This window comes from Pteropus alecto, unplaced genomic scaffold, assembly GCF_000325575.1.
Source record: "Pteropus alecto unplaced genomic scaffold, ASM32557v1 scaffold21, whole genome shotgun sequence".
Taxonomy (NCBI): domain Eukaryota; kingdom Metazoa; phylum Chordata; class Mammalia; order Chiroptera; family Pteropodidae; genus Pteropus; species Pteropus alecto.
The window spans coordinates 3,172,059-3,184,172 of record NW_006436282.1 but is presented as its reverse complement, the minus strand read 5'-3'; the positions used below and the strand labels follow the sequence as shown (position 1 = coordinate 3,184,172).

Below are 12,114 nucleotides of genomic sequence, written 5' to 3'. Positions count from 1 at the left end.
CTTTTTCAGAAACACAGATACCATCCCAAAATTTTCTGATATCCTTGTTTTTAACTGTTGTAGCTTGTTGAATCACCGCAGCTGAATTTGACACAAGTTCAATGTTGTTTCCTTCAAGAATCAACTCATCTTTCTAGGCTTGAGATACTGAACAAGCAACACTTGACCTCATCCAAACCCTGTAAATGTATTTTTTGCCCAAGAAATTTTGGGTTTCAACAAGAGAACCACTCTCCTGAATAACAACATTGTGGGGGATGTGAGCATATACAGACCTCACCTTGTAATGGAAGTCCAGTGTAATACCCTTGATCATGTTCTGTACATGACTACAGATAATGTGAACAGTAGCCAGTTCATTTCTATTTCCCCAACACGTCAGCCAGAACCTCCTTCTTTTTCTTTCCAAGAAGACTGAGTTCTACATTGATGTGACCATGTCCCTCTACAGGGTGTCTCCAGGGCCCTGCACAAAAACTGTGTGTCCCTTCAGGGTGATAACCACATTTTCTGGAATGTCGGCAGTCTGATTGCTGAAAACGGTCTTCATCTTCAGAGTAGATGCAGCAAAGAGTGCCTTTTCACTTTCTTGTTGGTGTTTTTTGAAGCACTAAAATTTTAAATTTTAATCAAGTCAATTTATCTATGTTTCATTAGCTGCTTATGTGCTGTGTCATATCTAAGAAACCATTGCCCCAATCCAAGGTCATAAATATTTACATCTATACCTTATTCTAAGAGTTTTATAGTTTTAGCTCTGATTTTTAGGTCTTTGATCTATTTTTTAATTAATTATGCATATGGTGTGAAAGAGGGATCCAACTTCATTCTTTTACACAGATGGATATCCAATTGCCCTATGCTTAATTTTTCTTAATATTCAGTGGCAAGATTGAGCAGGGGAGCTGAGGAAGGTGTCTGCCATGAATAGTGATCCTCACTGTGCCCACTGGCCCCAACCAGTAGCCGAATCTGACTGTGGAAGGATGGATTCTAGAAAAGGACCTCATCACCTAAAAGCTTCCCAGTGCTCATGAAAGCTTTCAGAGATCCCGAGCATGTCTTCAACCACTGGCATAAGCATCATCAAATTCCTCCTGAATCAGTTAAACACAGTGCAACTTATATTCTGGTGCTCTAATTTCAGACCATAATTAATTATATAGAGCAAACTCGATGTTTCTGCATTTCATATTCAAGATATGTGAAGAAAATTGCATAAATACTGCATAAAGGAGCCCAACAATATCAGAGAACTAGCTTCAGACAACAAAAGTTTTAAGCAAGATGGCTGCCTTGAGAATTTCACAGATCCTGTCAGCTAATCCTCAAAGATATACTTATATCAGGGTGAATGATTCATTTAATGACCCATCATCAATAGTGGGAGGTAAAACTGCAAGATAGGCTGAGCCTGATATTAGTAGGATTTTTTTAATATCACAGTACAAGAGCCTGTGTGAAGATACAGAAAAGCCAGAATAAAAATATAACTCAGGCATCTAAGAACCTTCAAATTTCAGAAATTGTGAATCACAAAAGACTCTCAATATGGTCTTTAAATAAGTCTCAGTGTTCAATGACTGCAAATTCTAATGTTGAGGGTATGTTGGTTAGACCTGGTGGCAGGAGACGAGTGTGGGTAACTAAGATGGCAGATTCGGGAGCTTAGGTCAGAAGCCAGTGTGTCGCACTCAGAAGCCAAGAAATTAAAAGGGGTCATTGTCACAAGGAGCCATCTCCAGAGCAGGGAAGGGACATGGGAGTAAAGCAGATAAAACCAGGAACAGATGTTCTCGGAGACAAGGAGTTATTTAGCCAGATGCCAAAGTAGGTCAAAGCCAAGGAATAAAAGAATGTCTGCATTGGGCCTAGACTCGATCCTGTTGGGTTTTATCCCTGTTTATTTGCATGTTAGTATTTTATCCCAAGACACATTAATGGTGCTACCGGAGACTTTCTCTTAGTGCTGCTTGTAAATTCTTTGAGGTTTCCCACAGAAGAGCCCCCTAAGACAGCAAGAGTGATAATAGTGCTATTTTCTTCCTGTCCAGAAATATGTGCATACCTACTGTGCCCTTGACAACTGGCAAAAGCACTTCATCAGCCAACATCATTACCACCAACTACAAACAACTTTTGAAGCACGATAGTTTGGCAGATCCTTATAACACAGGGAGAATGAGGATATTGAACATATATATCAAAAGGCAAAGATAGGTAGCAAATAATAAGAGCCATCATGAGAATTCACATAATAAGTGGGACAAGAGAGTACAATGGGCAGATTATAATGTGTTTGGGGAAACAAAGCGAGTTTCACTGAGAATAGAGGTCGGATTTGAGTCTTGAAGGCTAGGGGGAACTCAGTCTAGTGGAGAGGAATGAGGGGGTGGCCCCATATGTGCAAAGATCTAAAGACTGAGTTCACATTTTATGCTCGAGCGACCAGTTTTTCAGAATAGAAGTTTTGAAGATGGGTGATAAATTTAGAGAGGTACATTGAAGCTAGATGGCTAGAGAGCTTTAAATCTCAGGCTAAAGAAATTAGACTTTATGCTGTAGACATTGAGAAATTATTAAAGTTACCAAGCAAGAAACTGACAGCTTCAAAGAGACATTTAAAAGATATTAGTATAGCAACTATGCAAAGAGGAGTAAAATTCTCCCTCTTTGACAAATGAGTGCCCAGAGGCTATGTGTAGGCCCTTACTGTGGAGAAAAGGGGGGATTGAGAAAGAATCTACAAGAAAAGGGTGGGTGGCTTCAGTTACTAAACAGAGAAAGCAGGCAAAACCTTAATTCAAAGTGGGCAGCCGTAGAAGTGATTACTGAATTTGCAACCAACGTAGAGACTCGATGAGAAAGCCCTCAGTAGTGATGACGCTGGGAATAGAAAGGAAATGCTCTAGTTTGGTGACTCTAGAAAAGAATTAAGGGTAGACATTAGCAGTTTACTTCGTATGGAGGGTGAAAAAAAAGAAATAGACTGGAGATTATTTCAAGGCTTCATGCCTTATGGGAAGAACAGTGAGTGGTATAACTGGAAGACGGGAATCCAGAGAAAGACCTACTTTGGGGTGGAAATGAGTATCTCAGTGGGCGAGTTTGTGGCGAGGGGTTTCTAACTATATGAGATGTAAGATCAATGCTCAGAAGAGAAGACAAAAGAGAAAATGTGGCCCTGGGAGCCACCCACGGAGAGTCATATGAGATAATGCTGCATCAATAGAAAAAGAGAATGTAGAGAACTAAGGGCATAGAAACTCATGTAATATGAAAGGTTTTAAAAAAATAGTAAAAGATTAACTTGTTTCCCCAACGCCATACACTAGTGTAATTAGTTGTCAAAGTATAACATCTCAGGGACTGAGTCCCAGAGTTGGGAATGGGACAGCACACGGAGGAAGTGAGCCTGGCATGGCAGCCCCCGGCCACATTCGATTTACCCTTTATGTTCAGAATGGGTATTTCCCTCCAAGGACTAAGACACAGCTCGATGGCTGATCTTTTCTGATTATCTCAAGAAGGATAAATTTCCATTTTCTATGTTCACATTTTTAAAAAATCATTTAAAGAAGTATTTATTTCATTTCCATGATATTTGCTTCTTACTGTGCAGAGATATTAGTCTGGCAGTTAAAGCATTTGTCCTGAACAGAAGCAAATGTCAAGTCTGGATCAGTCAAGGCACAGCCAAAAGGTTTGCTTGGAATTGTAGAACACAAGCAAATCTTGCAACTTTTCGGGAAGAGAGATGAGTGAAAATAGTCCTAGCTATAACAGAGTTTGTCAACACTGGCAAAGGTTCTGCCGTTAAGTGCTCCCTTTACAAAGGAAATTAAAAGTTCAGAATTACAAGGACAGAAGGTACAGAAGTGTGTTTTCTCCAATATTACATAGAAATAACAATGATAATATAATAACTTTATAATGATGGACTTTTTTGACTTGATATTTATGAACTACTGCCTACAGAAGTTGTAACATAGAGCTATAAAATTATGGAATTCTTCAAGACACTGAGTACCAAGGTATCCGCACACGTCCTTACCAACTGGTCATATTCATTTTTATGAAATGGAATTTAAAAAAAGAATATTGTTTTTTGAAAATCAAGTTGCTGGTGTGGAACAGGACATATCCTATAATTGCTTTCTCAAGATTCTTAAGGGCAGAAAGCAAAGACCAGCTGATAGCAGCTTCTCAAGAAATGTTGGAGACTGAATATATGACTATTTTAAGAGGTAGGCAAAGTGCTTTCTCCCACTTTCATGACAAAATTTTGAGTGGATCTGTTAAAACTAATTTATTGAAGTTTTTCATGGGTCTGAATTTATTTTATATTTATAAATTCTGAAATACATTTTACCATTACCTTTTGATTTGCACACACGTGTACACACACACACGCTCTACAAGATGTTGTTCCATACTTTAATTTCTATAGAAAGGGTGATTAGGTGTTACTGAACAGTCAGAGACTGTCAATTTGCTCAAGAACACAACCAACATCATTCTCAACAAAACACTAGGCGCTGTTACGTAGGAAACCTTTATAAATTCATTCAAACCAGTGATTTAAACATAATGCATAAGAATACATGACAAAACTTGGAGAATAAGCCAAAAGAGGATGACGTCATCAAAGGCTAATGAGGCTATTACTGTTATGTTAAGCAAATGGAAATAACTTTAAAACATGAAAAAACCTCTAGAACTGTCTAGCTAGATTTCTCAAACACCTACCACAACCTTGAAGACCATATGCTGTTCTGGTATCTTTATAGAGTTGGTTTAACTTCTATTATTGACAGTGATCTCTCTATTTCACCACAGCAGTTGGGATGGTACCTGGTGGGTTCAGGAGTGATACCCTCTCTTTCTGCTGACTGAGAGAAAAAAAGAGGTCACTACCTTCTAACAATGTCTCTCAAGGACTGAAGGAATCTCTAAGTTCCTCCTTCAGGACAGAAGCAGCCAAATCCTTGCTCACAGCCTCAGTTGTTCCTCATCCTCCTTTGCTTCCAAATATTGCAGAATCCCTACAAAGAGTTTAATATACTAAGACATAGAGGAAATACAATTGTGAGGCTTCAATAAAATCAGAAGTCACTAAATATTCCTATATGTTATTGGGTTTGGGATTTGAAGTGAGGGGCTACAAAATACTCTTATGTCTCACTGATAGCTGCTCGTCACTGAGAGTCTTTGCCTCCCTCCTGGCCCCACTTCCCTTTTACTGACTCAGCACATCTCCTTAACAACCGGCAATCTCATGGTGGCTTTTGCACTTACGTTTCTTTCTTAAGACAACAAAAGACATTTAAATCGTAATTCCTCAAACGTGCCCACTGCAACCCTAAATTTCAAAGACATTTATTCACCTCCCAGCCTATACAGACTTTTTCTACCTTGTGATCTTTTAACTTACTCTATTTATCTTATTATTTCATTTTTTTTTACTTCTACTATCTTCAATCCACTTAATTTATTATAATAGTCTAAGAAAGCAAAGTGTTTTGGGCACTTTCATAAGTAATTACTTACATAAGTAGTAGAAAAAATTAAAACAAAACAAAAGAAAACCACCACCACAAGCTGACCTGCACTTATTATTTTATTTATAATTCTCTTGAAGCTTCATTTTTTTTTTTCAAAATACTATGTACTTATTCCTCTATGTTGCCATCTGCTTTGCTGATCACATGGTCAAAATATAAACCAGAACGAAGAGGCACAAATTTGTGCTTCTGGTCAAGATGGAGTAATAGAGACCCAATTTACCTTTTGCCTAAAACAACTAAAGAAAAAAATGTACAGCAGTTTGAATGATACTATAGTTTGCAAGACACTGGAGGTCAGGCAATAAAGGATGGGATACATGAAAGAGGAAAAATAACAGATAAGCCCTACAATTTCTCCAGCTTACTGCATTACGAGCATTTCGAGGCCATGGTGCAAAGAGGAGTGTGAGGTGAAATCTAGCAAGCTCCCTAAGTTGAGGAGACAGAGCTGAGAGTCCAAAGAGACCAAGGCATCTAAAATTCACAGGACAAAATAAGAGAGAAAAGTAAATGGCACAAAAAGAAAAGTCAGAAGATCTTCAGAATGTTGCTCTTGAGGATTCAGCTTAGTACTGATCAATGCATGTATGTAAGGAAAGTACCTAAGTCCAACAGAAGAATTACTTCAAGGAACTAGAGGTAACACTTCTGGGCACCCACACAAGAACAGAAATAGCACCTATTCCCACCAGCCAGGTTAGGAAATCTCAGAATTTATGGGGCATTGTGTAGAGTACACAAAAGGGTCTTGTCTCGGTAGTAGGAATTAATTAGCCCCAGACTGTGCACTGCTCTAATCCCAACTAATAAATCTTAAAAGCAAGACTTGAAAAGATCACAGTTAAGTGAATTAACTATCTCACAACAAATATCAAGAAGATTTATTGATATTTGAGATTTATTGACATGGAATTCAAATATATTCAACACCTAAAAAAGTAATATTCACAATGTCTGACATCAGTCAGAAATTAGCAGACAGGCAAAGTAGCAGGAAAACATGACTATAATGAAAAGATAAGTCAATCAATTGAAACTGAGCCAGAACAAATACATATGATGGGATAGCAAGCAAGGGTATTAAAAGTTATTAAAACAGTATATCATGTGTTCAAAAAATTAAGTAGAAATATGGAAGATATAAAAAAGCCCCTAAACAAACTTCTGGAGATGAAAATTAAAAGGTGTGAAATTAAAAATTCACTGGATAGGCTTCATGGACTATTAGAAGTTACAAAGCAAAAGATTAGTGAATACAAAACATATCAATAGAAACTATCCAAAATAAAACACAGATAGTAAAGAAAAAGAAATAAATGGAGCAAGTTGCCTAATATACATGTGATTTTGGTCCCCAAAGAAGGGGAGACAAAAAAATTTTTTTGAAAAATAATGTCAAAATTTTCCAAATTTGTTGTAAACTATAAAGCCAATGATCCAAGAATCTCAATGAACCCCAAGCACAGGAAGCATGAAGACTTCACCAAGGCACATCGTAATCAAACAGCTCAAAATTTGTGAAAAAGAGGACATTGCAAAAGTAGCCAACACACACATGCACGCACGCGCGCGCGCACACACACACACACACACACACACACACACAGAGAGAAAAAAGGTGTTAAATAAAGAGGAACAAACCAAGTATGACAGCAGATTTCTGGTCATAAGCAATGCAAGTGAGAAGACAGTGAAGCAACATTTTTAAAGTACTGAAAGAAAAAGATTTCAGCCTGGTAGATATCCTTCAGTGTTTCTTATAGTAAAGATCTTTTTATGACTTAAAAGTCTTTATTATATCTTTCTTTTTGAAAATGTTAAAGGAATCCATTACATCCTGCCTACAAGAAATGCATTTTAAGTATAAAGAGACAAGTAGGTTAAAAAGTAAAAGGATGGAAAAAGACATATTGTGCTAACAGCAGCCAAAAGAAAGCTGGAGTGTCCATGTTCATGCCAGAAAACGGAGAGTTCAGAGCAAAATACTGTACCAGATCATTTCATAATGATGAAGAAATCAATTCATCGAATGTGACATAAGAATCCTAAACATTTAAGCACCTAATAAAATTTTAACGTACACAAAGCAAAAGCTGATAGAATTGCAACAATAAATAGAAAAACCAAAATTATAGTTGGAAACTTTAACACCTTTCACTCAATTGTTGCTAAAACCGGGAAAATCAGTAAAGAATATAGAATATTTGAACAATATAATCAACCACCTTGACCTAATTAATATTTTTAGAACATTACACCCAACAACAACAGCAAAATACCTATCTTTTTCAAGGGCAAATAAGATATTCACTAAGACAGATTGTTCTATGGACTGTAAAATAAGTAACAAATTTAAAAGGATACAAAGAACACAAGAATGGTTTTTAACCACAAAAGAATTAAATTAGAAATCAAAAACAAAAAGATCTCTAGAAAATCCCAAAATATTTGGAAACTAAATAACACACTTCCAAATAAATCATCAATTAAAATAAAAAGAAAAATTAGAAACTATTTTGATCCCAATGAAAATGACAAAAAAAAAAATCAAAATTTTCAAGTTCTAAGCCTCTAACCAGTACTGAAAAGGAATTTTATAGCACTATATACATATATTAGAAATGATGAAAAGTCTCAAGTCAATGACCTCTACTTGTACTTTAAGAAACAAGAAAAAGAAAAGCAAATTAACACAAAGTAAGCAGAAGAAAAGAACTAATTAAGACAGAGTAGAAATCAATGAAATAAAAGAGATAATAATCAAAAAACCAAATGCTGGTTTTTGAGACAAGCAATAAAAATGGATAAAACTCTAGCCATACTTATAACAAGAAAAAGACAGAAAACAAAATTTACCAGTATCAGAAATAAGTACGGTGAGTATATCTAAAGATTTTGCAGATAGTTAAAAGATGATAAGAGATCATATACACAATTCTAGGTCAATAAATTTGTCAATGGAGATGAAATGGATATATTACTTGAAAGACACAAACTACCAAAGTTCACTCAGAAAAATATAGATAACTGCAATAGCTCCACTGCTATTAAAGTTATTGGATTTGTACTTTTAAACCTTCCTCACAATAAAATTCCAAATCCAAATGGTTTCACAGGTTAATTGTATCCTACCAAATATTTAAAGAAGCACTAAAAATTGAAATTATGTTAACAAAAGCATGATCCATTAAGAACAAATTTGTAAACTGGAATTTGTCAAAAGTAAAAAGTGTCTAAAAGACATTGTTAAGAGAATGAAAAGGACAAGTCATGGGCTGAAAGAAAATATTTACAAATTATATATCAAATAAAGGATTGTATCCCAAATACATAAAGAACTCTCAAGAACTCTAATAATGATGATAAAACAAAACAACCCAATTCAAAAACACTAAGGGCCAAAGATTCAAGCAGATATTTCATCAGAGAAGATATTCAAATGGCAAATAACACATAGAGAAATTCAACATCATTAGCCACTATGGAAATACAAATTAGAACCGCAATGAGAAACCACGACACTCATTTGATAATGGTTTAAAAAAATAATTTGTTTCAAAAGTCTAAATTACTCATCGTCAAGAACATGGAGGAACTGAGGCTCTCATACACTGCTACAGAAAATGTATAACCATAAAACCACTTTGAAAACAGTTTAACAGAATCGTAAGTTAAATGTACATCCACTATGATTCAGCCATTCTATTTGGTATTTACCCAAAAGAAGTGGAAGCATATGACCATAATACAATTTGTACATGAATGTTCATTTTAGTTTTAATTGTAATGGGCAAAAACTGGAAACAACCCAAATGTACATTAAAAAGTGCACAGATTAACAAACTGTGGTATATCCATACAAGAGAATACCACTCAGTTATAAAAAGTGATACTGATACACAATGAATCTCGAAATAATTATTCTGACTGAAAGAAATCAGTCAGAAGAGCACCTACTCCATGATTAGATTTCTATGACATTTACGAAATGTAAACTAAAGTACAGTGACACAAAACAGATTAGTTGTTTGAGGAGAAGGGGAGAAGAAGCAGGAGTGAGGATTATAAAGGGGCATGGGAAATATTTGGGGATGATGAATACGTTCATTATCTTGATAGTGGTGATGATTTCATGGTTGTGTGTACATGTTAAAACATCAATTTGAGTGCTTTCAATGTGTGCAGTTTTTTATGTCAATTGTATACTTCAATAAAGCTGGTTTTTTTTAAAAAAAAAAATCGAGTGACAGAGCAGGCTATGAGTTATGGCCAATGCCATGGCAAGCATTAAGAAGAGGAAATAAATTTGTCTCTAGAAAAATCTTGTTACCTGAGGTGTATTTCATAAAGTCAGGTATAAAAGAAAGAGTGCTCTGCATATAAGGACTACCAAAAAGAGAAAATTTTTCATTAAATCGACATTTGAAATTGTAACATGGCTAAAATAATCTCCTCTCTCAAATATTCTCTGAATGTTCCTTTCAAACTCTCTAAGATAAACTACTCAGTGAACAGAAAGTCTCACATCTCGTCTCTCTCTGACTCACTGGGTCCACTCAGAAGTAAAATGTGGCAGGCAGTGTGGGAGCCACAGATATGCCACCTCCCTAGAATGAGTCACAAGTTTTAATCTGCATAGCCAACTGAGTTTCTGCTTGGAAAAGAGATAAAAATGGGAAAATTCCTAACTGTTCCACATCAGCAAGTGTAATATAGCAATGCCACAATCTGTCTAAAAATCTGTTGCATGCATAAGGTAGAGTCTCTGCCAGTTCCATCTTCATTTTTTTAAATGCAATGATATAGTAAAGAACTGCCCTCTGAAGTTCTCCTGAACCATAGCATACTATATATTCATTGTTTCTCTGCTTGATTTAAGCCATATTTCTTAGTTACTTAAACAATACAAATTGAAATATAACATACAATGAACTATATAACAAATAGCCAAGAATTTAGTAATGTTTAAAAAAATAGTGTATCAGTTACTGAATCATTAGGATATTTCCTTGGTTTAGCATTGTTGCGAGTCTGCCAAGAACTTTTGCATATACAAAGGGACACAGGCAGATAGCTTTGAATCTAACATGCAAAAAGCCTTTCGACCTCTTCATACACCGATAGTGGTCACTGACATTGATATAAACCCAGAGATACATGCCCAGGAATCTCAGGAATTCAAAGTGGGTGAGCGAGTGAGTGAGTGAGTGAGTGAGTGAATAAATAAATAAAGAAAGCCTCTTTTGGGATTCATTGGGTTATACTTAGAAATAAAAAAATAATAGTTTCATAAAATACTGTAATAACGTTTGCTATTTACATATTGCAGAACCCGATGACATGTTGGTAAATGTTTAATAACTGGCTTAGGGGAAAGGAGGCAAGCCCTGGTTTGGAGCATTTGCCAGTTTTTGTAGTGTAAACACTCTTGCCATGGCAGATTTCAATCTGATTTCACCACTGAATGCAAAGTAAGGAAGAGAGGCACACAGTCAGCTCTCCTGAGCTTTAGCACAAGCTGGTATAAGCACCCCACTATTTCATGTGTGACCATGCTAACTCCAAACCTAAAGGAGAAATCAATCAAGTTTCTAGGATATGCCTAGTGTTTTATTCTTTGTGAATGAAGTTTTTTATTGAGGTATAATTGACGTAACATTATATTAGTTTCAGGTGTGCAAAGTACTGATTCAATATTTGTATATATCGCAAAACGATCACTATAATAAGTCCAGTTAACATCCATCACTATTCAGTTACAAATTTTTTCTTGTGATGAGAACTCTCAAGATCCACTCTCCTAACTACTTTCAAACATGCAATACAGCATTATTAATTACAGTCATGGCTGCACAATACATCCCCATGACCTGCTCTATTTACAACTGGAAATTTGTACCTTTTGATTACCCTCACCCATTTTGCCCACCCCTAACCCTCCACCTCAAGCAACCAGCAATCTGTTCTCTTTATTCACAGGTTTAGTTTTGTTTTTTCATTTTTTTTTAGGTTCCACATATAAGTGAGATCAAAATAGTATTTATCTTTTTCTATTTGACTTATTTCACTTAGCATAACACCCTCAAGGTCCATCCATCCATGTCATCACAAATGGCAGAAATTCAATCTTTTTTATGGCTGAATAATATTCCATTGTACATATATACCACATTTTCAGTTCTGAAACTATCTTTAAATCTGTGACAACACATTTCCATACCCCCTCCCCCCGCCAAAAAATGATCTTTTTGATCATTTTGATATAGGAGACATTACCCATCATCAAATATTTTAGATTTCTTAATATTGAAGAAGTCAACAAATTTGCTTTTTCTTTAACAGGAATATTTATATGTTCAAACTCAATTCAAATGAAATGCTTATTGTGAGTCCCCAAAACAGTGAAAAAGGAAAGGAACCAAACAAGACACAACATTTTAATACTGATTTTAAACAGAAATTAACCTAAGGCAACTTGTTAGTAAAGGGGGACGATGGTTAGGATAAAGTCAAACGTATCTCCTGTCGCTGAACTATGTGCCCCACC

The 12,114-nt window shown here is 35.7% G+C and overlaps 1 protein-coding gene across 5 annotated transcripts in view; it reads right to left on the bottom strand.

The window, feature by feature from the left end:
• The window catches only part of DYNC1I1 (dynein cytoplasmic 1 intermediate chain 1), a 277,262-nt gene that overhangs the window by 213,811 nt on the left and 51,337 nt on the right, over nt 1–12,114 (bottom strand). The gene's annotated exons all lie outside the window — the stretch shown is intronic.